This window comes from Lucilia sericata, unplaced genomic scaffold, assembly GCF_015586225.1.
Source record: "Lucilia sericata isolate MDLA Ls3-8-SP2 unplaced genomic scaffold, ASM1558622v1 Contig000246F_arrow, whole genome shotgun sequence".
Taxonomy (NCBI): domain Eukaryota; kingdom Metazoa; phylum Arthropoda; class Insecta; order Diptera; family Calliphoridae; genus Lucilia; species Lucilia sericata.
Window position 1 is genome coordinate 86,615 of NW_023994272.1, and position 25,886 is coordinate 112,500.

General features: G+C 31.7%; 1 protein-coding gene across 5 annotated transcripts in view; it reads left to right on the forward strand.

Annotated features, from left to right (window-relative positions):
- The first annotated feature begins 301 nt into the window (after positions 1 to 301).
- Positions 302 to 25,886, forward strand: part of LOC119602645 (band 3 anion transport protein) — an 80,343-nt gene continuing 54,758 nt past the window's right edge. For 3 of the 5 annotated variants that reach the window (XM_037954271.1, XM_037954268.1, XM_037954272.1), the window contains exons 1-2: positions 303 to 600; positions 4,028 to 4,080. The gene's annotated coding sequence lies outside the window, so the exon portion shown is untranslated. Of the gene's footprint in view, positions 601 to 4,027; positions 4,081 to 25,886 lie in introns of all 5 variants that reach the window. The other 2 variants (XM_037954267.1, XM_037954265.1) reach the window with 2 other exon arrangements.

Sequence of the window (25,886 nt, forward strand, 5' to 3'; positions counted from 1 at the left end):
TGAAAACATGTGAGTTTGGCAAAATTTCTGTTTTGTGTATTTTACTGATCATTTTTAATCGGTTCGCTGGGCGTACTGGGGATTCTTGGTTCGACAACAGCAGCAGCAGCAACAGCAAACATTTAGTAGAATGTTTATATGTAGGTATGTACATATGAATTTATGTACATACAAACACTATATGTGTAAATTGTGTATGAAATGTTTGTTGTAGTTTTATTTTGTGCTTTTTGTTGTTGTTGTTGTTGTATACTTCTATTTTTCTTTCTTTCGTTTAAAACGTGCTGAGCAAAGAAACAGTAAATCATTACTGTGAGAAACGTGAAAACGGCAACACATACGATCAAGTTCAAGTTTTGTTTGTTGATACTTTTTATTTTTTTTTTCTCTCGCCTTTGTTGTTTTTCTATAAACTTTTTGTTGTTGTTTTACTTGTTGTTATAATTATTTTTGTTTTATTGTTATTATTATTGATTTTTGTTGTTGTTAAAAAAAGAGAATAAATAAACGAAGAAAAAAGAAGCATTACAATTGTTGTTGGTGTCCATTGCTAATGGAAACAAACCTACCATCATACATGCATGCAGCAATATTATTATGGTTAGTGTAAAATCAATTGCAAATGTTTTTTATTAAAAATTTTAATTAAAACAAATTAAAAAATAATTAATTAAAACAAAATAAGCAAGTGTATATAATTAAAATAAATAAATATTGAAGAAATTTTGCAAAAATAATGTGTTTGTAAATTAAACTTAAATTAGCCGCAATTGCTGACCAATTCAAAAAAAAGCTAATTATTACTCGTAAACAATTAAAGTGTCAAAAAAGTCTTAAATTTTTTTTGGTGACCAGACAAATACACATAAATTATAAATAACTTGAGGCAAAACAGAAAAGAACCAACATTTGCAAACCTACGTCATTGCATTCCAACAACCACACTGATCAGTGATCAACCCAACCAAATAAACATCTCCTCATCAAATAGTTATAGATCATACAATGTAGAAATATTACGACCACGACGACGTCCATAGTAGTACCCCCAATGAACAATAAAAACAAATGAACATGACTCTTAATAAATAAGTACTGGTGATATTGCCAACCAGCCCGAGCTGATGATGAATCTTAACGAGTGGAAAGTTTTAAATTTTTTTTTATTTTACAAATTCTTTAAAAAAAATGAAAATAATTTAAAAAATAAAAAAAAAAAACTAGAAATTTATTCATCACGCGACTGTAATTTGCAAAACTAGTTATAAAACAAATATTGAAAATTAATTAAAAAAAGAAGAGTAAAAAAATCACAGAAAAAACAAACGTGCAGAAATATAATATTTGTTAATTATTCATAATACTTAGATTGTGCATACATACATACATACGTACTTGCATACAGTGTAACGAAAAAGTGTTATGGTTAAATAAAATTTAATAAGTATGTAGGTATTTAAGGAAGTAGATGTAATTTCTTTCGAATCGCTTTTCAAAAAATAGCAAAAGAATAAAAAAATATATATTAATTACATACTTGTTATTAAAATATTCATATGCATTATTATATTCAATTAATTTTTTTTTTGCAAAATTGAAATGAGATCATCCCAAATTAGTATAATCATTTAGCTTTCAAATATTAATTAATATTTATTTCTTTTCACATTGTATAACTTGTATATCAGCAAAGCATTTTTTACAAATTTTCGATAAATACATTTAATTAAAAAAAATTAAAAATTTTCTATTTACAGAAAATGTTAGATAAATTTTCTTTGTACAAAATTTTCGATAAATCTTGAATTTATAGTAAATTCTTAGAGTTCTAGTTTAAATTCAATTTAGACTAAAATCTCAAGTAAGTTCTGTTCTAGTTTCGATTCAAGTCAATTTAAAGTAATTTCAGTTCTAGTTTAGTTCTAGCTAAGTGCTGGTTGAGTTCTAGCTGAGTGCTGGTTGAGTTCTAGTTCAGCCCTAGTTCAGTTCTAGTTCTAGTTTCGATTCAATTCAATTTAAAGTAATTTCAGTTCTAGTTTAGTTCTAGCTAAGTGCTGGTTCAGTTCTAGTTCGGTTCTAGTTCAGTTCTAGTTCAGTTCTAGTTCAGTTCTAGTTCAGTTCTAGTTCAGATCTAGTTCGGTTCTAGTTCAGTTCTAGTTCAGTTCTAATTCAGTTCTAGTTCGGTTCTAGTTCAGTTCTAGTTCAGTTCTAGTTCGGTTCTAGTTCAGTTCTAGTTCAGTTCTAGTTCAGTTCTAGTTCAGTTCTAGTTCAGTTCTAGTTCAGTTCTAGTTCAGTTCTAGTTCAGTTCTAGTTCAGTTCTAGTTCAGTTCTAGTTCAGTTCTAGTTCAGTTCTAGTTCAGTTCTAGTTCAGTTCTAGTTCAGTTCTAGTTCAGTTCTAGTTCAGTTCTAGTTCAGTTCTAGTTCAGTTCTAGTTCAGTTCTAGTTCAGTTCTAGTTCAGTTCTAGTTCAGTTCTAGTTCAGTTCTAGTTCAGTTCAGTCCTAGTTCAGTTCTAGTTCAGTTCTAGTTCAGTTCCAGTACAGTTCTAGTTCAGTTCTAGTTCAGTTCTAGTTCAGTTCAGTTCTAGTTCAGTTCTAGTTCAGTACTAGTTCAGTTCTAGTTCAGTTCTAGTCAGTTCTAGTCAGTTCTAGTTCAGTTCTAGTTCAGTTCTAGTTCAGTTCTAGTTCAGTTCTAGTTCAGTTCTAGTTCAGTTCTAGTTCAGTTCTAGTTCAGTTCTAGTTCAGTTCTTGTTCAGTTCTAGTTCATTTCTAGTCAGTTCTAGTTAGTTCTAGTTCAGTCTAGTTCAGTTCTAGTTCCAGTTTCTAATTCAGTTTAGTTCAGTTTCTAGTTCAGTTTCTAGTTCAGTTCTAGTTCAGTTCTAGTTCAGTTCTAGTTCAGTTCTAGTTCAGTTCTAGTTCAGTTCTAGTTCAGTTCTAGTTCAGTTCTAGTTCAGTTCTAGTTCAGTTCTAGTTCAGTTCTAGTTCAGTTCAGTTCAGTTCTAGTTCAGTTCTAGGTCAGTTCTAGTTCAGTTCTAGTTTTCAGTCTAGTTCAGTTCTAGTCAGTTCTAGTTCAGTTCTATTTAAGTTCTAGTTCAGTTTCTCGTTCAGTTCTAGTTCCGTTTCTAGTTCAGTTCTAGTTCAGTTCTAGTTCAGTTCTAGTTCAGTTCTATTCAGTCTAGTTCAGTTCTAGTTCAGTTCTAGTTCAGTTCTAGTTCAGTTCTAGTTCAGTTCTAGTTCAGTTCTTCAGTTCTAGTTCAGTTCTAGTTCAGTTCTAGTTCAGTTCTAGTTCAGTTCTAGTTCAGTTCTAGTTCAGTTCTAGTTCAGTTCTAGTTCAGTTCAGTCCTAGTTCAGTTCTAGTTCAGTTCTAGTTCAGTTCCAGTACAGTTCTAGTTCAGTTCTAGTTCAGTTTAGTTCAGTTCTAGTTCAGTTCTAGTTCAGTTCTAGTTCAGTTCTTGTTCAGTTCTAGTTCAGTTCTAGTTCAGTTCTAGTTCAGTTCTAGTTCAGTTCTAGTTCAGTTCTAGTTCAGTTCTAGTTCAGTTCTAGTTCAGTTCTAGTTCAGTTCTAGTTCAGTTCTAGTTCAGTTCTAGTTCAGTTCTAGTTCAGTTCTAGTTCAGTTCTAGTTCAGTTCTAGTTCAGTTCTAGTTTCTAGTTCAGTTCTCTAGTTCAGTTCTAGTTCAGTTCTAGTTCAGTTCTAGTTCAGTTCTAGTTCAGTTCTAGTTCAGTTCTAGTTCAGTTCTAGTTCAGTTCTAGTTCAGTTCTAGTTCAGTTCTAGTTCAGTTCTAGTTCAGTTCTAGTTCAGTTCTAGTTCAGTTCTAGTTCAGTTCTAGTTCAGTTCTAGTTCTGTTCTATTTCAGTATTAGTTCAGTTCTAGTGCTATAAAAAAAATGTAAAAAAGTTTTCGTTTTTTTGTTACACTGTGTTTGCACATAGCATGTATATTTCTGTTATTACTTTTTAGTAATGTATGTTAAAATTTAAGTGTTTTGAGTTAATAATTACAATATATAAATATTATTTATTTATATTTTAGTTTAACTTCGTACTCAAAACAATAAACAAAACAATACACCGCATACGATAAGGGTGAGTAATATTTTTTTATTATTTGTATATTTTGTCACTCAAATTCTTTTGAAATTTTACGTTACACATATGTTCAGGGTTGCCAGAAAATGTTATTGTTATTTCCTCAATGAGCAGGGAATGAACCGTAACATTATTTAAGGAAGTACATAATTTTGGGTGATTTTTTTTTTTTAAATAATAGGTGATTTTTTTGAACATATTTTGAATTTCAAGTTCTACTTTGGGATTTTTTTCTCTTTAATTAAGGAAGTGTGCTATTTTTTTAAAGTTTTCATGCAATTCTTGTTTAATTCAATTTAGTTCTTTTGTTGGATATCTGAACTATAGCATATGTGACAACCTATAATTACAGTTCTCCCTTTGTATTCAGTTTTCAGATAAAATATTTCATTTACATTTTTTTCTAACATCATCAGTGACTTTTATCTTTACGTCATACCCTTCGATTGTTTGTGAATGTGTTTTAAAATAACGATAAACTGAAATTAATTGCTCAATAACTGCTCATTTTTTTATAGAAATAGAATTTTTAATAAATTGCTAAGACTTATTATGTACTATCCCTCTGATAAAATTTCACAATAGTCAGTATTTATTGGTATAGTAAATGACATAAATATTGATTGGATAATTAGTAGTTAAAAATAGATACTGAAGTAGACACACTGTAAACCCTACATTTATAAACTGGCGCCTAAAAGTAAATCCTAATATTAATTAAGTACACATTTAGGTCATGAGATAAAAGTTAGGTTGTCCAACATTTCAAATTATTGTCATATAATATCGCCAAATTTATTGTTAACCGCGAAATATGGTAAATAAAACCAATATTTTTGTACTGGAAACCACTCACATAGTAAGTTTACTTTCCCTTGGGGTTCTTACAGTTGTTTTAGTGAATTGTTTTTTTAATAAACATAGACTTTACTTTTTTAAAGCTAGATTTTTTACAATATCTTCACTTTTTTTGTATCTACGAAATAAAACAAAATCAAAAAGTTCATTGAACTCGTATTTTAGCATTTGAAATAACCAACAGCTTAAAACATACATATATATAATAAGAAAACAAAAACCTCATGAACATGATTCGCTTCATTGCATTCGATATAGATACAATAATAAATTAAAAGTTCTAAAACACACATAGATACCAACCCACGTAGTATTTGTTGGTTAATAACGATTTTCTAATACCGTACAATGATGTTTACGTTTATGGGTGGTGTTGTGTACTTAGATAGTTGTATTTATCAATAAATGTGACAAAAGTCTATGGAAAAATAGTAAACTGATTGATATGTGGATTTTAAAATTAAGGTGTAACAATTGCCATGGTTTTTCGAAAATTTTACTTAATACTTGTAATGTAAATTATTTTGTTATCTGCATATATTTGAATAGAAAAATCTATACTATTTCTTTAAGATTTATCTACCTAAGCTGTTGATTTTACTTTTAGCATACCATTGAAAATGATAACTTTGAAACACGTGAGGTAGTAAAAGAGAGTTTAATATGGTAAAAGCAACTTTTTTAGTTCACTTTATAAATATGTCTGCATGTATTTATGTAATTACACCCACATTACATACCACATTAGTGGGGAAGGTATATTGGGTTTGTGCAGATGTTTGTAACACAAAAACATATTCGTCCACATTAAAGTATACCAATCGCTAGACTAGACTATAGACTAGACTATAGACTAGACTATACACTAGACTATAGACTAGACTATAGACTAGACTATAGACTAGACTATACACTAGACTATAGACTAGACTATAGACTAGACTATAGACTAGACTATAGATTAGACTATAGACTAGACTATAGACTAGATTATAGACTAGACTATAGACTGGACTATAGACTAGACTATTTACTAGACTATAGACTAGACTATTTACTAGACTATTTACTAGACTTTAGACTAGAATATAGACTAGGCTATAGACTAGACTATATAGACTATAGACTACATAGACTAGACTATAGACTAGACTATAGACTAGACTATAGACTAGACTATAGACTAGACTAGACTAGACTATAGACTAGACTATAGACTAGACTATAGACTAGACTATAGACTAGACTATAGACTAGACTATAGACTAGACTATAGACTAGACTATAGACTAGACTATAGACTAGACTATAGACTAGACTATAGACTAGACTATAGACTAGACTATAGACTAGACTATAGACTAGACTATAGACTAGACTATAGACTAGACTATAGACTAGACTATAGACTAGACTATAGACTAGACTATAGACTAGACTATAGACTAGACTATAGACTAGACTATAGACTAGACTATAGACTAGACTATAGACTAGACTATAGACTAGACTATAGACTAGACTATAGACTAGACTATAGACTAGACTATAGACTAGACTATAGACTAGACTATAGACTAGACTATAGACTAGACTATAGACTAGACTATAGACTAGACTATAGACTAGACTATAGACTAGACTATAGACTAGACTATAGACTAGACTATAGACTAGACTATAGACTAGACTATAGACTAGACTATAGACTAGACTATAGACTAGACTATAGACTAGACTATAGACTAGACTATAGACTAGACTATAGACTAGACTATAGACTAGACTATAAACTAGACTATTGACTAGACTATAGACTAGACTATAGACTAGACTATAAACTAGACTATTGACTAGACTATAGACTAGACTTTAGACTAGACTATAGACTAAACTATAGACTAGACTTTAGACTAGATTATAGACTAGACTATAGACTAGATTATAGACTAGACTTTAACGCTCATTGCTGGGTTAAAAATACGAGTAAGCAATGAAATTCGACACACATAAGTTCCATGCGAGCCAAAATATATCTATCAAATTTTATGTGGATCGGTCCATAATTGACCCTATCCCCATATAAGGTCCCCTCAAGATAATTACTCTAACGCTTATTACTTTCATAAAAATACGAGTGTATAGATGAAATTTGACATAAGTAAGTTTCTTACAAGCCAAAACCTAAGAAATATTTATAGGAACGTAAATCTTCCAACCGAATTTAATGCGAAAAGTGTCGGGAACAGATATTCGATGTAAACATGTTTTATATGGTCCAATTATGGACCGATCCAGATACAATTTAGTAAAGAGGCTTTGTTTCGTCAGGGACTTTCTTATGTCAAATTTCATCGCTATACTCGTACTTTTAAAACATATTTGCCCGCTAAAGCTGTTTTTCGGGGCTCCACTTGTAGGAGGGCTATCCGAAAATGTGTACCGATATTGCCCATTTTCAATACAAACCTTATCTATAAAGAATATTTGTGGAAAATTTCCACTATCTAACTCATTCCGTTCGGACTCTATCGTGCTTTCAACAGACAGACGGAAGGACATGGCTAGATCGTCTTAGAATTTAATAAGGACCCAGAATATATATGACCAATAATTCAATGTGTTACAAACGCAATGACAAAATCAATATAACCCCCATCTTTTTTGATGGTATTAAAGTACTAAATTTTCCATGCCTAATACACATCAATTTAGGGGTATTCCGATGGACACCCTAATATACATATGTGAGATAGCTCGATACATGCTCACAATGTACTTATAGCTGAAGTAGGGAACATATCGTTGGGCACGACTAACTAACATTATTACCTCTATATTAAAAGAATATTAATACTACTTATTGTTAAATAATACCTTCACAGAATTCCTTCAATTACTAAATTAAATCAGCTTTCGTTAATGCATCAATAAATTAATTACATCTACCTCTCATATGTATCTTATAATATTTTACATCACAAATGTTTGTACTAATTAAATAATTCACATATAATTGATATTATTAGCAGTTATTTTTAATTGTTCTATAACAAAAAAAAAAAAAACTGAAAGTTATTTTAATGAAAATATTTAAGCGAACTCGTATGTAATTTTATAACAAGAAAAAAACAACTAAAAAACGGTAACAATATTGTAAATATAAAAAAACGGAAGTAGATATTCATTTAGAAAAACTATCATTTTTGAAATTGTATCTAAACAACTACAACACTTTTCGAATAAGAGTGAGAAGAATGAGTGTATGTACATTTTACAAATCACAATTAAATACTCTAGCTAGATTTTGTTTATTTATTATTAGCAAATATTTTATTTGTATATTTTCCATTAATAACAAAATGTTTAGAGATTGCGGTTGTTTTCATCAGTTAACAGCTTCCATTAGACAATTGTTTTCAAAAACAAACATACATATGTATTTGTATATGAGCCTGTGACAATATTTCAAAATACCCAATAAACATTTTAGCTTAAAAATAAATATAAAGAAGCTTGGTGGCTTGTGATGATACTCTGTTTCTATTCAAATGTTTGATGTAAATTTTTAGCACTGCTTCGATTATTACTATTACCATCGAATTGTTTATTGGTCTATTTATCTATACCTCAATAAAAATGCTCATGAAAAATATATAGTACATTTTTGCGTCTAAGTTTTTTTGTGCATGGAAATAGTTTTCCAAACAATTTGTGTGTTTAACAGAGACAGGCAGACGGATGGACAGACAGACATACTTCTGACAATTTTCATGGCATTTTTTTTTTTTTTTTAAATATTGTCATTGTAAGTGCGCAATTAAATCAATATAAAAGCTAAATCGTTATGCAGAAATTAAAATGAATAAAACAAATTTATTATATTGTTTATTTTTATAAATTGTCATTGAAATTGAAAATAGAACAGAAACTTTAACACCCAATATCAGGTTGTATATGAAGCTGAATTTAAAATTCTGCAGTTTTTTTTTTTTTTTTTTTTTTTGTTCAAAACAACTTTAAGTTTTATTAAAATAGAAAAAAAATTGGCATGAAGTTTTTAAACGTTTAATATGTAAACGATGTATAAAATTTTCTATTTAGAAAAATTCTCTTTTTTCCGAATTTTTTCTTATCTCTAGAAAATTTTTCAATATTCTCTTTTTCTGCAGATAATTTTTTATATTTTCTCTTTTCTGTAGAAATTTTCTCTATATTATTTCTATTATTTTTTTTAATGTTCTGCATATTTTCTTAAAAACTTTTTAAAATTTGCAGTTTTTATAGGAAATTTGTTTGTAGTTTTTGAAATGTTTTCGTTTTTAATAGAAAATTTTTAAACTTTCACTTTTTTATAGAATTTTTTTAAAATTTCCTCGTATGCTCTTTATAGAAAAAAGTAATATTTTTTGTTAATCTTTTTAAAGAAAAATTTTTAAAGATAGTTTTATTTTTTATAGAAAATTTCTATTTTTTATCGTTTATGTTCGTCTGTCTGTGTGTCTGTCTGTCTGTCTGTCTGTCTGTCTGTCTGTCTGTCTGTCTGTCTGTCTGTCTGTCTGTCTGCCTGCCTGTCCGTCTGTCTGTTGAAATCAATTTTCAGAAGACCCCAGATATCTTCGTTATCCAAATCTTCAATAATTCTGTCAGTCTAGAAAATTTCTATTTTTTATCGTTTATGTTCGTCTGTCTGTCTGTCTGTCTGTCTGTCTGTCTGTCTGTCTGTCCGTCTGTCTGTCTGTCTGTCTGTCTGTCTGTCTGTCTGTTTGTCTGTCTCTCTGTCTGTCTGTCTGTCTGTCTGTCTGTCTGTCTGTCTGTCTGTCTGTCCGTCTGTCTGTCTGTCTGTCTGTCTGTCTGTCTGTCTGTCTGTCTGTCTGTCTGTCTGCCTGTCCGTCTGTCTGTTGAAATCAATTTTCAGAAGACCCCAGATATCTTCGTTATCCAAATCTTCAATAATTCTGTCAGTCATCTATTCGAGGAGTTTTCTATTTAAAATCGGCCTGTCCGTCCCAGATATCTTCGTTATCCAAATCTTCAATAATTCTGTCAGTCATCCATTCGAAGAAGTTTTCTATTTAAAATCAGCTAAATTTAAATTTCATTTTATAAGGACAATAGTTTTCATATTATTCAATTTGTTGTTTCTTCTGTAAATTTTTTAAATGTGTTGTTACTCCTTTTTGCATTTCAGGTGAATATGAATGTCTTTTTCTTAAAAATTTTGAATTAAAATTGTTTAAATATAATGTTTACGCATAGAAAGCATATACACCGTCATCTTGTCACATTGTTTCCGATTTAAAAATAATATTTCTAATAAAAAAATAAACGTAGACAAAAACACATACATTCTTAAATATAAAATCAGTTTAAGTAGAAAATGATTTATCAGCTAAAATCAAAATAAAAAAGTTAAGAATATTATTATCATTATGTATTAACTAAAATCATCAATTAATCATTTTGTTGACAGTTATCAAGACCCATTAATTAATTTTGTAAACACGCTAGACAAAACACGAAATTGATGTACGAGTAGGTGGTTGAACAAATTATTTATATATGATTTTAATTAATAATTAAATAATTTAAAGGCAAAGCAAAAACGAAACGTTTTTTTATTGCAAACATATTTAACGTTTTATGTCAAAGAGGGATTTGTAATTGAAAATTTTACAAAACGGCTAAGTCCCTGCCTTAAAATTTTGGAATTCAGTTTCAGTAGCTTTTCCCAATCCCAACTTACTACTGGTATACATATGTAAATCCAAATAATTTCAAAATTTTAGAAACAACCTGCAGTTGTTATTTATAATTTTTGGGGTCTATGACCAACGAACTGCTTTAAATGGAAATACAGAATTAATGTCTTCCCAAAAAGGTCAAACTACATTTTATAGCAAATATGGTCATTATGAAATATAGGTATAAAGTACAAAAGATTCCCAAAACATTAAACAATGAATACAATGATGAATATATTAAACAATTAAAATTAATAAATAAAATCCATTTATGTCTTTAAAGGTTTAATTAAAAGTACAAACTAGTTAAATTGGCTTTATCTCTCTGATTTGGCATTAATTTTTTATATGTATGTATGTATTTGCATATATAGCCCAAGTCACACATAGTTACAATTTATTTTAAATCAGTATTAAACAATAGCAAACCGCCTGTTTAAATGAGATCATTCGCTAATTTATTGATTAGCAGTCAACCAAACCAGCCAGACAGCCAATCATGCAGCTATCAGAATCAACTTAACCAGCACACAGTGGTATAGGAAAAAAAAAGAGGGAAATAATTCGGTAACTTCTAAACGGTTAATCCGATTTTAATGAAATTTGGTATGCACAAAGAGGAGGTGTTGTCGAGTTTAGGTTTTGAATTTGGACCTTATAGGCCAACCAGGGGCCCGGCGGGGGGTCATCAAATTAGGACACCTCGGCTATGTTAAATTTTTAAAACGATCCTATTTCTTCATTTGAGTTCCGATTTAAAAAAAATTTCGTATATAGAATCTCCTCATCGAGCACTATAAAAAATGTTGTCATAGCAGTAAATTATCTCTTATAGTTTAGGAGATATTCGCATTTGAAAATTAAAATTTTAAAATTTTTACCGTCCTTACTTTAGTTTTTTTGATAATAGCAGGTCCAAATATTCCCGATTTCGCCATTTTGTTTTATTCGCTTAACAACAAGTTTATATATCAAGCAGTGAAAGAATTATGTAAAAATCATGACTGAGTCCAAAGTTATAGGCATTTTAATTTAAAAAATTAAAAAAAGGCGATTTTTTGTCATTTTTTTGGGAAAAAAGTATCTTTTTCTTTTTAAGTTATCTAAAAAGTTTCTAAGAAGATGTATATAGAATTTATACTTTTTGGAAAGCTGACTTTACATAAAATACGATAAATGAAACAAAACCTAAAAATTTTTGATACCGAGGGGACCAGGTCCATCCAAAAAAACCCTATTTTTTATGGAAAATTAAATTTTGAGCAAAAATTCTCAAATCGCATAGTCGATATCAAATTATAGTGACCTGTTTTATATGACCCAATAAGTTCTTAATCATTTTGTAACGGGTTTCGATAACCCCGCCCCTGGTATGGATATAATAGGCAAAAAACCAAAAAATCCCATTTTTGGGATTTTTTAAAACTTTTTTGGGAATTCCGGGATTTCTAATAAGAAAATTCGAAATTTTGATTTAATTTTGGATTTTAAGTAAAAAAATCTACCTAACTGTAAAATTTCATCAAAAAATATTCATAAATAAAATTTTTATTGCAATTAGAAAAATTTGTATCTTCGCAAAAACTGAATAAAAAACATTTTTTAATTTTTTTTAAAAAAAGTATTCCGCGAATTTTTTAATTTTCAAAAATTATATACAGTTTTGAAAAATAGACAAAATTACCTTTCCATTGATATATAACATGCCTACCTAATGTTTTTTAAGTGACAAATTAATTAGGGAAAACTCAACATCTTTTAGAAAATTTGCCTAGCACTATTATTTTCATCCATAAGGTTAACTCTTAAATTTGTTACATATATGGATGAAAATAATAGTGCTAGGTAAATTTTCTAAAAGATGTTGAGTTTTCCCTAATTAATTTGTCACTTAAAAAACATTAGGTAGGCATGTTTTTTTACTCGAAATCCAAAATTAAATAAAAATTTCGAATTTTCTTATTAGAAATCCCGGAATTCCCAAAAAAGTTTTAAAAAATCCCAAAAATGGGATTTTTTGGTTTTTTGCCTATTATATCCATACCAGGGGCGGGGTTATCGAAACCCGTTACAAAATGATTAAGAACTTATTGGGTCATATAAAACAGGTCACTATAATTTGATATCGACTATGCGATTTGAGAATTTTTGCTCAAAATTTAATTTTCCATAAAAAATAGGGTTTTTTTGGATGGACCTGGTCCCCTCGGTATCAAAAATTTTTAGGTTTTGTTTCATTTATCGTATTTTATGTAAAGTCAGCTTTCCAAAAAGTATAAATTCTATATACATCTTCTTAGAAACTTTTTAGATAACTTAAAAAGAAAAAGATACTTTTTTCCCAAAAAAATGACAAAAAATCGCCTTTTTTTAATTTTTTAAATTTAAATGCCTATAACTTTGGACTCAGTCATGATTTTTACATAATTCTTTCACTGCTTGGTATATAAACTTGTTGTTAAGCAAATAAAAAAAAATGGCGAAAATCGGAAATATTTGGACCTGCTATTATCAAAAAAACTAAAGTAAGGACGGTAAAAATTTTAAAATTTTAATATTCAAATGCGAATATCTCCTAAACTATAAGAGATAATTTACTGCTACGACGACATTTTTTATAGTGCTCGATGAGGAGATTCTATATACGAAATTTTTTTTGAAGAAATAGGATCGTTTTAAAAATTTAACATAGCCGAGGTGTCCTAATTTGAGGACCCCCCGCCGGGCCCCTGGTTGGCCTATAAGGTCCAAATTCAAAACCTAAACTCGACAACACCTCCTCTTTGTGCATACCAAATTTCATTAAAATCGGATTAACCGTTTAGAAGTTACCGAATTATTTCCCTCTTTTTTTTTCCTATACCACTGTGCAGCAGCTATGTACTATATATGTTTAAAAGTTTCGCGGAAATGACTAATATATTTACAAGTTCATATGTAGAAAAGTTGTTTTCTATTTAGAGATGTTTGTATGTGTGCCTGTTGAGGCGTCAAAATGTCTGCTTTCTTCTTTTAGATATTTATCTAGTATAAGAGCTATAAAACGCTTTATAAATGTTCTTTTGAGCATACACTTTTGTACTTTGCTTTAGTTAACAAGATTTCAGTTTTGCCAATTGACAAAATTAGCTAAAATCTTTGTTTTAGTTTTGCACATAAGAATGTGTGTGTTTGTTAATAAAAAATGTAGTTAATTCAATTAAAAAAACTTTAGTCAAACTTAAAGCTTTTCATAAGTGGTTTTTTATACAAAACTAAAGTAGCGTATCGAATGGTCATGTTGAACTACTTATGAATTTGTGTTTTTTACGAGCTCTGATTTAATACACCAAGAGAAAATAGTTTTAATGACAGATACTGAAATTAATACTACACAGAGCAAATAGTTTTAGTTCGCATGATAAATTACATTTTGGATTCCTAAATTATTTCTCCAACTTTTATTCTAAAAATCTTAGTCTAGCTCTCAAATTTTTCCTGATATTTTTAAAGGGTTTTTAACCGATAGATAGATAGATAGATAGATAGATAGATATATAGATAGATAGATAGATAGATAGATAGATAGATAGATTAGATAGATAGATAGATAGTATAGATCGATAGATCGCTATAGCTCGCTGCTCATAGCTCGATCGCTCGCTCGCTCGCTCGCTCGCTCGATCCTCGCTTCGCTCGCTCATCGCTCGCTCGCTCGATCCTCGCTCGCTCGCTCGCTCGCTCGCTCGCTCGCTCGCTCTCTCGCTCGCTCGCTCGCTCGCTCGCTCGCTCGCTCGCTCGCTCGCTCGCTCGCTCGCTGCTCGCTCGCTCGCTCGCTCGCTCGCTCGCTCGCTCGCTCGCTCGCTCGCTCGCTCGCTCGCTCGCTCGCTCGCTCGTCGCTCGCTCGCTCTCTCGCTCGCTCGCTCGCTCGCTCGCTCCTGCTCGCTCTCGCTCGCTCGCTCGCTCGCTCGCTCGCTCGCTCGCTCGCTCGCTCGCTCGCCTCGCTCGCTGCTCGCTCGCTCGCTCGCTCGCTCGCTCGCTCGCTCGCTCGCTCGCTCGCTCGCTCGCTCGCTCGCTCGCTCGCTCGCCTCGCTCGCTCGCTCGCTCGCTCGCTCGCTCGCTCGCTCGCTCGCTCGCTCGCTCGCTGCTCGCTCCTCGCTCGCTCGCTCGCTCGCTCGCTCGCTCGCTCGCTCGCTCTCTCTCGCTCGCTCGCTCTCGCTCGCTCGCTCGCTCGCTCGCTCGCTCGCTCGCTCGCTCGCTCGCTCGCTCGCTCGCTCGCTGCTCGCTCGCTCGCTCGCTCGCTCGCTCTCGCTCGCTCGCTCGCTCGCTCGCTCGCTCGCTCGCTCGCTCGCTCGCTCGCTCGCGCTGCTCGCTCGCTCGCTCTCGCTCGCTCGCTCGCTCGCTCGCTCGCTCGCTCGCTCGCTCGCTCGTCGCTCGCTCGCTCGCTCGCTCGCTCGCTCGCTCGTCGCTCGCTCGCTCGCTCGCTCGCTCGCTCGCTCGCTCGCTCGCTCGCTCGCTCGCTCGCTCGCTCTGCTCGCTCGCTCGCTCGCTCGCTCGCTCGCTCGCTCGCTCGCTCGCTCGCTCGCTCGCTCGCTCGCTCGCTCGCTCGCTCGCTGCTCGCTCGCTCGCTCGCTCGCTCGCTCGCTCGCTCGCTCGCTTGCTGCTTGCTTGCTTGCTTGCTCTCTTGCTCTCTCCCGCTTTTCCCCTTTTCCCCCCCTTTTCGGCCTTTTCCCCGCTTTCCCGTCCGCTGCCCCCTGCTCGCCTTCCTCCCGCCCCCTTTTTTTCCGCTCTTTTTTCCTTTTTCGTCCCCCCTTTCGCCCTCCCCTCCCTCACTTAAAGTAAATGTGCACTTTTATGCTCACGAATACTGGTTTTTTTTTCTCTTGTAACTCACTTTATATCAAAATTGCATACACTCATGCATAGCAATGATGTGTGTCAGTAAAATAAAGTTTTTTTTTTAAAAAAAAAAAAACTTAATTTTCAATGCAATTTTACGTGATGCTGAACATTTATTTAGTCATCGGAACCTGTATTCAACGACACATTAAATATGTTCATAAATGGGGAACGAATGAACGAAAGAGTAGTACTACTTACTTACCCCCTTTTCTTTTGTTAGTTCGTAAAACATACACGTGATGCGATAAGTCGATGGACAGACAGACACAAACGGAACGTATGATGTCAAGTTCAATGTCGTGTGGTTGCATTTCTTTTAAAAAGATTTTATTTTTATTAAAACTGGTTTTATCTTAAAGAAACTTGTACAAAAAAACATGTATCTCATTAATGGCATGAAAATGATAATGTGTATTTAAGAAACGTACATATATACATATGTGCATTAAGGTGGATCCGGTTGTGTGAAGAACAAATACGGTACTAATGTTTCAACGAAAGTTCTGTTTATTCAAAGAAACCATATCTCAAATCTGTTATCCTGGTGTCAAGATTTGGTGAGCTGGGTCAAATGGTACTTCTTTATGGGTTTTCCAATTTTATTGATCTTTTTCTCATTGAATTTTGATATCATATGAAAGGTGTTTGAGTGGCGTTTTCAATTAGAAATGTTGAAAATTTTTTAATTTCTGTTTGAACATTAGCAACTTCTATTTTAGAGCCACCGTAATGTTTATATATACATATGTACATATACGTGCTTTTATTCATGCCTAAACCTGCATAAAGTTGTTCATAAATACTTATGTACAATATTACACACATCCATGTACATATGATTTCTACATTTTGGTAAATAGTCATAATATTAATAATGAATTGTACTGGTTTTTTATTCATGTGATCTTACAAGGTGAGTTGTTGGAAAACAAATTTATTTTTGCGAATTTGTGAAAGGTGCGAGTGCACGTGAATATTTGTTTACGGAAAGAAATATTTTCAAAGTCATCGGGTTGGGTGATACAAATAAATATTATTTTATTGTCTAAACATTTTCAAAAACAGACTCTCAATTGGGTTAATTGCAAAATTTATTTTATTTGAGAAATACAATAGACTATCGATTCCATGCGCATTTTAATTCATAATAAAATATTTAACCGAGAGTTTTTGATTTAAAATCAATAATATATACTGCTTGTTTTCCTTAAGTTCCGCTGATTTCTCAATATTAGTTTTCTAATCAGTACTTTAAAATAAACTCCTTACAAATCTTTCAAATATTTTAAACTTTCCCCCAAAAAGTGGACTTCTTTGTTCCAAACTCTAGACTCAATCTAGAATACCTCACTTTTTTATATACATAGTTTCCTTTTAAATAAATAAAAAATCATTTAAATTTGTTTTCTTCTCATTTAACAGCTGCAATTAATTGAAATATATTAACTGCTGTTATTGATTTTTGTTTTGATTTTGAAAATTCAAAGGAAAATAAAAATATTATTTTCTTATAACAAACAATTAAGCTTTTAGAAGGGTGGTTTTTATAAGTATAGAATTTTAAAATTTTATGGCAACAAATTAATTGGAAATAAATAACGAATTTATAAAGCAAATATGTATAAAACAAGTGGAAAAATATAATCGGACAAGACCCACCCATATGATGCCCTACAATAGTTATGATTATAAAATGTGATTTAATTTTCTTTAAAAACCATATGTGTCAAATTTTAACTTGGTTTCGGTATATTTAGGCAATTTATTGATGAAAAACAAATTTTCTGAAAGAGGCTTTATAAGGCAGCTAGGGGTAAATATGAACTGTTGCTCATAAAATTTGGTGAGGCACGAAATTCGGCAGCATCATCAAAGCATGTATGGAACATTGTTCTGTTGATTTTTGTCTAGATACTATCCCAAATATTCAATTCTATTATTTTACAAAAGTTATGTACATATGTATGCATATGGACGCACTCCGTTTTCTGGAAACATTTAAGGCATATGACTACATAGATATAAAAGGAAATATACACGCCTGGTACCAAATTGACACTAAAGAGTTTATAATTTTCAATAACATCCGTTGTCAAACTATATATATGTATATGTACAACAACACTATGTAATGTTGACAACGCAACATTGTAAACATTGCAACAATTCGTTGTCGAAATCTAAATTTTATACACATGCGTTGTCTAAATGTTAACAAACGTGGTAAGCTCACTATTGGCAACGGATTGTTTGTCAATAGTGAGCTTACCACGTTTGTTGGCATTTAGACAACGGATATGTATAACATTTAGATTTCGACAAGGAATTGTTGCAATGTTGTCAACATTACATAGTGTTGTAGTACGTATGTATATACTTTGACAATAGATGGTATTGAAAAATTATGAACATTTTGGTGTCAATTTGGTACCAGTCGTTTATATTTCTTATTCCCTCTGTGTACGTAACTTTTTATTTGTTTATTTTTGGAATATTAACAGCAATTTGCAATTATCGTTCCAATAAGATATAAAACACAAAAATCGGATTAAAATTAAAAAAGTTGATTATATCCCCTCTTGTCCATTCATTCGGTAGGCTTTTCTGGCGCTATACCTCTTTCATAAGAGACTGTATATCGGTGTTTATCTCCTTGATCAAAGTCGTTTGCGTCGCTAATACCATCCAATTGTTGCCTTCATCTACGTGTTTGCTGTTCCACATTTGTCAGTATACTACCGTCGTTATTCTTGAGGTCTCTGTTGTTGGAGAAAGTCTGATTCGATAAGCGCCCAATTGTCTGGTATAATTTTAGTTGTTGATCTTTACACAGTTTTTGCAATGTTGTTACATTAAGTTTTCATATCGGGATTGTTTATCGGCCATGTATTACACGATATCTATATTTTTCTCTCTCGGTTATTTACTCAACCAATATTCTCTTCAGCTATAGCTGCAATTGTTCACATGTCCGCTATCTAACCTCTTTTCTCTTACCTTCGTTGTTTAGTTTCTGGTCTTTTTATCTGTTGTGAGCTTCGGTTTTCATATTGTCTCCACACCCAGCAGTTCGACAAAGAGTCAATGCATCTAAAAAAGTCTGTGATTTTCATTAACGTCTAACCACCTGGTTGGCTCTAATTCATCTTTCGTCATGGATATACTCTTTGTAAACGAGGGTGAAGTGTCACTTTAGTGTCCCCTTTGTAAGCCAAAGAGTGGACACTTAAAAAACAAACTTAAGCTTTTTGTCTGTCTCTTCGTAATCTATGGGGTGACGATTGACTTCCTCTTAGGATAAGCACATGTTTAAATAGCTAGTCATCTGGGCAGATGGTGAGTAGGGGTAAACCTAAGTGCAAGGTTAAATAGGTATTTCGGGACTGTCCGACCAAACTGTTGGGGCCGTTTCAATCTTATGGACACTATCACTAGCTTGTGGTCGCTATTCATATCTACGCTGCATTTTGGGCGATCATCATCTTTCTGAACTTGGATAATCTTTGGTTTTAACATGATGACGTCACAAAATATTTAATTTTCTCATTTTTCTATAACTGTATTTTCGGTGGTCTTGGCGATGTAAATTGACCGTCATGGAGATACGATTTGTCCCTTTTAGAAGTTTTCTAATAGGGTGCAATTAAAGACCGATTAAATACGAATAATCTAAAAACGGAATCCGTAAGGCTAATTCTTGTAAAAATAGTAATTTATAGCGATGACGTTATAATTGAAATTTAAAAATAATTTCTATTTTTTTATTTTATAATTATCTCCAAATTATTGTTTAGTTCTTTTAAAATATACTATTTCAAAACTGAACGGACTTTCATAATACAATTGCTTATCTTCAAATAATACTAATTTTGTTTCCATTTTATCGCATAATGATTATTTAATGAAGTGTTTAAAATATGTTTTTGATTAGTATACGACTACGTAATCATAGAACAGGGTGTTATAAATAAAAAGGTTTCCGTATTGTTTAAACTAACTACCTGTAGTAAAAAAACAGTTCCGTTGTTAAATTTCGGTTAAAAATTTGTGAATCTTAGAAATAAAATAATATAAAAATACTATTCTTAACGTCTGCTAAAGCTATAAGATCGTTTTTACTAATTGGTAATTTGATTCTTTTATTACTTATTATTAACTAAAACTAATACTATAGCAATTAATATTAAGTAATATTTTTGGTGTTAATTTTTTATTAACCTTAAACATATTATTTAATTAAATAATGATACCAACTTACTTACATGCCAAAAGTTTATTATAACAATTAATTAATCTTCAGTTTTGTTAATTACTTCAAGACAATTGATCACATTCGCCTATGCACGTTAAATATAAAGTAGTGATAATAATAAATAAATAACCAAATAATATATATATTCATCATTTAAATGCTATTGTTTGTGTGATTACATCTAAAACCCAATTGACATGTGTATCATTATGTTGTCTTTTTTGTTTTTTTTTTGTTTGTTTTATTAACTCTAATATTATTAATGAGTTCACAAGACACTTCCTTTTATTGTTATGACTTATAACTGTTTTCTTTATTTATTTATTTCGTTGAGCTTTTAACAAATCAGTTATAATTTTATGACACTTTCTAATAATAGTTAAATTTATTATTATTTATATAGTATTATTAATAAATATTTTGCGACTAAGAAAAACAAAAAAAAAATCGTAGAAAATAACAAAAGAAATAAACATAAAAAATAATCACAATATAGATGAATTATGATTAATTGGTAGAAATATAAGCCAACAAAATACTTAAGGAATTTTTATAATACTACACACACATACACATAACTCAACAAATCGTTAAACAAATAATAATAACAAATTGCCTAGAATCAATATGACAAATAATAATAATAAAAATTTCCCCTTTTTTGTTCATAATATTATCAGTAAGAATTTATCTGTAAAAGTCACGATTTCATAATTTGCCTTAAAAGTGTGAAATTTCAGTATGGTCTGCGTAATTAAATTTATATAAAAAATCTTCCCAGTAGTTCGACATAGAGTTAATACATACATACGAAAAAGACAAACATTTCCATTAACCATGCATTGACTCCTTTGGACTAGCTTTCTGATTGTTTCTTTGTAACCTTTAGAGGTTCTTTGTAATCTAAGCACATGTTATAATTAATAGTCATCTGTAGCCTTAAGTCGTAAGTTAAAAACTTAATTCAGGATTGTCCCGCCGAACTGTTGGGTTACTTTTGGGCACCTACTCTCTGGAATACATTCATCAGTACAAATACGAAGGATAGCTAACGTCAGCACAATGAATGCATTTTGGTGTTTATTTATATAATGTTAAAATCGTTGCACAGTGTTCTGAGGGAGATTTGTTTTTACTGTAAAAGTTAAATAATTGTTTATTGTAGGCTTATATTGACTTAAATTAAATTTGGTGTCCTCCATTACGGTATACAGTTATTTATAGATTTTTTCCTAAAAATTAGTCAGATGGAATTATTGAAAATTTGGATACGAATGATATCAGGGATCTTCAGAAAATTTATTTTAAAAGACAGGTGAACATTAGACCTACCGCTCAAATGATGCATGTTAATGTACTAATAAGAAAAATAAAAAATATTTTTTGGAAGGGGCCTCAGTTGCCCTGCAACACTTAAGAGAATAGAATGAGATTTATTTTTCAGAATAAAGCATTTAAGTCTTAATGCCTCTAATATATTATATCAATTTATTGATGAAAAACCAGTTTTCTGAAATAGACTTTATATCGGAACTGGGAGGAAATGTGGACCGATCCCCATAAAATTTGGTGAATTGAATTTGATCGCAACATTAGCCACTTATCATATCAACTAACCCAGCTCAAAAAATCGATTTTGAGGAAATTTGCACCAAGGTAGGCCAGGTACAAATTTTCAGCGCTATCGGTCCAGAACTGACAGGCTTAGAGGGGGTAAAAATTGGACCATTTGGTCATACAGTGTTTTATTCACATAAATGTAATTTTTCACCTATTGGTCCTAGCAAAAATTGTCCAAAGGAGTTTAGATTAGAGATACGATTAGAGCTCAAGAGCCCTATTCGGGGGCTTAAGTGCCCAATTCGGGGGGTTCAGTTGTATGGGGGCTAGATGAAATAATAGACCGCTGTTAACCATTTTCAATAGGCTTCGTCTCTGGTACAATAGAAGATCATGTGCCAAATTTCATTGACTTATCTTCAAAATTTCGACCAATAATTTGTTAACAAGGTTTAAAAAAAACAATGGACCGATCTTAAACATTGAAAATTCATTGAGTTATCGTCAAAATTGCGACCTGTAGTTTGATTACAAGGTTTACATGGACGGACGGACAGATGGACGGACATAGCTAAATCGACTCAGAAATTGATTGTAAGTATACTTTAAGGTGGGTATATATTATTGTGCGTTACAAACCCAATATACCCTCCCCACTAAAGTGGTTAAGAGTCCTTTTATCAATTTTTAGCCCGAAACTAGACAAAACCCAATATACCCTCCCCACTAAAGTGGTTAAGAGTCCTTTTATCAATTTTTAGCCCGAAACTAGACAAAACATTCATGGAAGGACAAAACTACTTATGTCCTAATCCAGTGTCTTTAAGTAATAAAAACAATCTAATTCCCATTACTCGTTTAACACGAGATATAAAAAATCGTTTTAAAGATAAATGTGTAAAAATGTGTGGTTTGAAACATGGTGTGTGTAGATGAATTTGTATTTAAACATTTTTGTATCAATCCTTATATATGTATATAATAAATATTTTTGTAAGTCTGTTTGTTTGTTACGAAATTACAACCAAACGGCTTGACGGAAATCCTTGATATTTGGAATAAAAATAGATATTGGTCTAGAAGCGTGGCTTTATCTTTATAAAACCTAAGAAATTTTTGTTAGTAAAATACAATCAACCCTAAGGGATAAAAGGTGAAGTTCTGTGTACATATGTTTCACAAAATGTTCTATAGACAAAAATTATTATTCCAACTCATTGAAATCGCTAAAAGTATTATAGCAAAGTTAAACTTTATAAAGGAAATGAAAAATTTTGTTTGTACGGATTTGTATAACAGTATTTTATACACACTTTAAACCCCTTGCAATGCCGGGCATTTACATTTAAAAAAAGGCCTACATACGTATTTGAATTTCTACCTGAGATCACCCTTGTTAAAATGAAAACATGTTTTTATTGACTAGGTTTTTCGCTTCGCGAAATGTAAGCATACTCATACACATAAATACGATTTAGTTTTATTCTTGATTTTAAAAGAATTAGACGTATTTCTTGAGTGAGTATTTCTGTTAATAAAATGCCTCCAAAAAAATCAAATTTATCAAAACGTACCAAACAAGCAGCGTACTTGAAAGCCCTAAGAAAAAATGAAACATCGGAAGAGCGTGAAGCACGTCTTAAAATTGAAAGAATTCGAGCTTCAACCTCTCGAGCGGCTAAGGCATCTGAAAAACACGTGGAACCCCTTAAAAGAGAAAAATCGTTATCAACAACAAGAAGAGCCACCCAAACAACGAAAACATTATGCGAAAAACCTGTTAAAAGTCAGCGTAAGATGTCATCACGTGCTGCCAAAAAATCCAAAGAGAGCGAAAAATCAGTTAAAAGTCAGCGAAATCGTACCACATCATCGCGAGCTGTCAAGACACCAACAAAACTCAAACACAAATAACTATGTTTTTATTTACTAAGAATTATTAAAAAAAGCATAACTATATTCTAAATATATAATATATTTTTATTTCATAACGATTATGGTAGGGATGCGCAACGGGGTTTAGCTAGTCTTTCAAATTTGAATATTTCTATATTTATACCCTACACCACTTATTGGCGAGGGTATTATGCATTTGTGCTAATGTTTGTAATACCAAAAATATTGGTTCTTCACCTACCTTAAAGTATTCCAACCGGAATCACTTTCTGAGTCGATTTAGCTATGTCCGTCCGTCTGTCTGTCTGTCTGTCTTTCCGTCTGTGAGTCTATGTAAACATGTACGCATTCTTCAAGATAATTAGATGAAATTTGGCACATACTCTTCTTTTGACCGAAGGACGAAGCCTATCGAAAATGGTTATTTCGTATAGCCCCCATACAACCGTACCCTCCTGAATATACAAGTTAGTTAGTTAGTTAGTTTGAAAGGAGGATGTATATACATCAAATCCGAAGAAATACACCTAGGCCTCTATCGGGCCTGTTGTGCGCTCCTTAACCAGTGCCTCAGGTGGGAATCGAAACCACCACCTCCGGTCTACCAGTCTAGAACACTAACCACTAACCTACCGGAGGCCAATATACAAGTACATTTAACATACTTATGGGCTCAAAAGGCCCACCGTATCCGTTTTATGCGGGCTAGGTGAAATACGGCGAAATGGACCGGCTTCGTCCTTGGGTCTAAAGGAGAGCATCGAATTATCTTGAAAATTGGGACCTGTAGCGTGCGCACAAGGTTTGCATAGATACATAGACAGACATCCGAAAGTGATTCTGAGCCGGTTGGTATATTTTAAGGTTGGACCAATATTTTGGGGTGTTACAAACATCAGCACTAAAGCCTCCCCAATATAGAGATGTAGGGTTGTTATACCCTACATCTCTATATCTCTTGCAATTTTATTGTTATATATTGTTGTTGTATTTAGTTTTTTTTCTGCGCAAGATTTGTCACAGTTAACGGTTTAAATCAAAGATGGAAGCAATTCATGAATGAAATAAGATTTTTTAAATTAGAAAAATATAAAATAAAAAATTTAAATATTTTAAGAAATAAACAAGTAAGAGTGTTATATTCGGTCATGCCGAATCTTCTATACCCACCATCAAATTTTGGTACCTATAAAACATGTTTATGCTGAATTTCACCGCCATATATGCATCCTTTAGCCAGTTATTAGCTTTAAAGTCATTTTCTGAATGTCGGCTCTATAGCTGTTCCCGTTTGGACTCTATCGTGTTTTCAACAGACAGACAGGGAGTCGGACAGACGGACGGACATGGATAGATCGTCTTAGAATCTAATAAGGACCTAGAATATATACACTTTTATGGGTCTTAGATGAATATTTCGATGTGTTACAAACGGAAAACGGAACGGGTATAAAATAAATAAAAAATTTAAATAGAAATGTTTTTATGACATGCATATCTAATAGCTTACGAATTACCGAGATATTTCCAAAATAAAACGCGTCTTCTGTATTTGCCTTACAAAATTCTTGAATAAGGAAAAAACTATTTTAAAAAAAATTTACTTAAATTTTTCTACTTGTTGATTAATGTCAAAATGCCAAAATATAAATTTCCATTTCATTAATTTTTCACAGATTTTGTTATATACCACTGTATATAGCGAGATCATATTTGTTTGTTTTCATTATTTTCAATACATTTCATTCAATTTGTATTAATTTTCCATTTAGTATTTTTTCTTTAAATTCAAATGAAAACAAAACCATTTGTATATTTCATTTTCTTGTAGACTTAAATATTTATTAAAAAAAAGTTTTTGTTTTCATTTCAGCTTTTTATTTATCTGTACACGAACACATTTATCTGCATTTATTTTTAACGATTTGCAATGATTAATTTAATATTGAAAGTTTAACAAATTGATATTCTTATCAAAACTAACTAAAAATGTTTAAATTTTGTTGTTTGTCTTAAGTTTAACTATAGTAAAAGGAAAACTATTCTTATTAGTAATATACTGAACCCTCACAATTAAAATAAAAACATAGTCACGAGATGATAATAAAATTCTGTTTTGTCAATTTAGTGTTTTTTTATATAGGATTTATTTTATTTACTCACATAAATATAAACAAATACGTAAAATTTTGAGCCAAAATATTAAATAATTTTTTTCTGTGCTTCTGGCTGTTTTTAACCTTGATTTTTGTCTGTAGAGCATTAAATGTGAAAATATCTCTATATAGACACATGATTGTTCGTAAATACACCCAAAGAAATTATTTTCGTATTTACAGACATGAACGATTTTTAATATACATACATACATTATACATGTATGTATAAGGAGACATAAACACATACTTAGTATAAGTATTTAAAAATTAATTAGCGAAATTATTATCTGTCAGATTGTAATAAAATGACATCAGCAAGAATTATTTTTGGGGAAACATTAAAATGTAATTTATTATACATAATATGTATGAACGTTTGTAAAAAGGTAATTTGTTTTACAAAAAATTCATCAGTTGTCAATTAACAGTTGTAATTGCGGCTATTTTTTATAT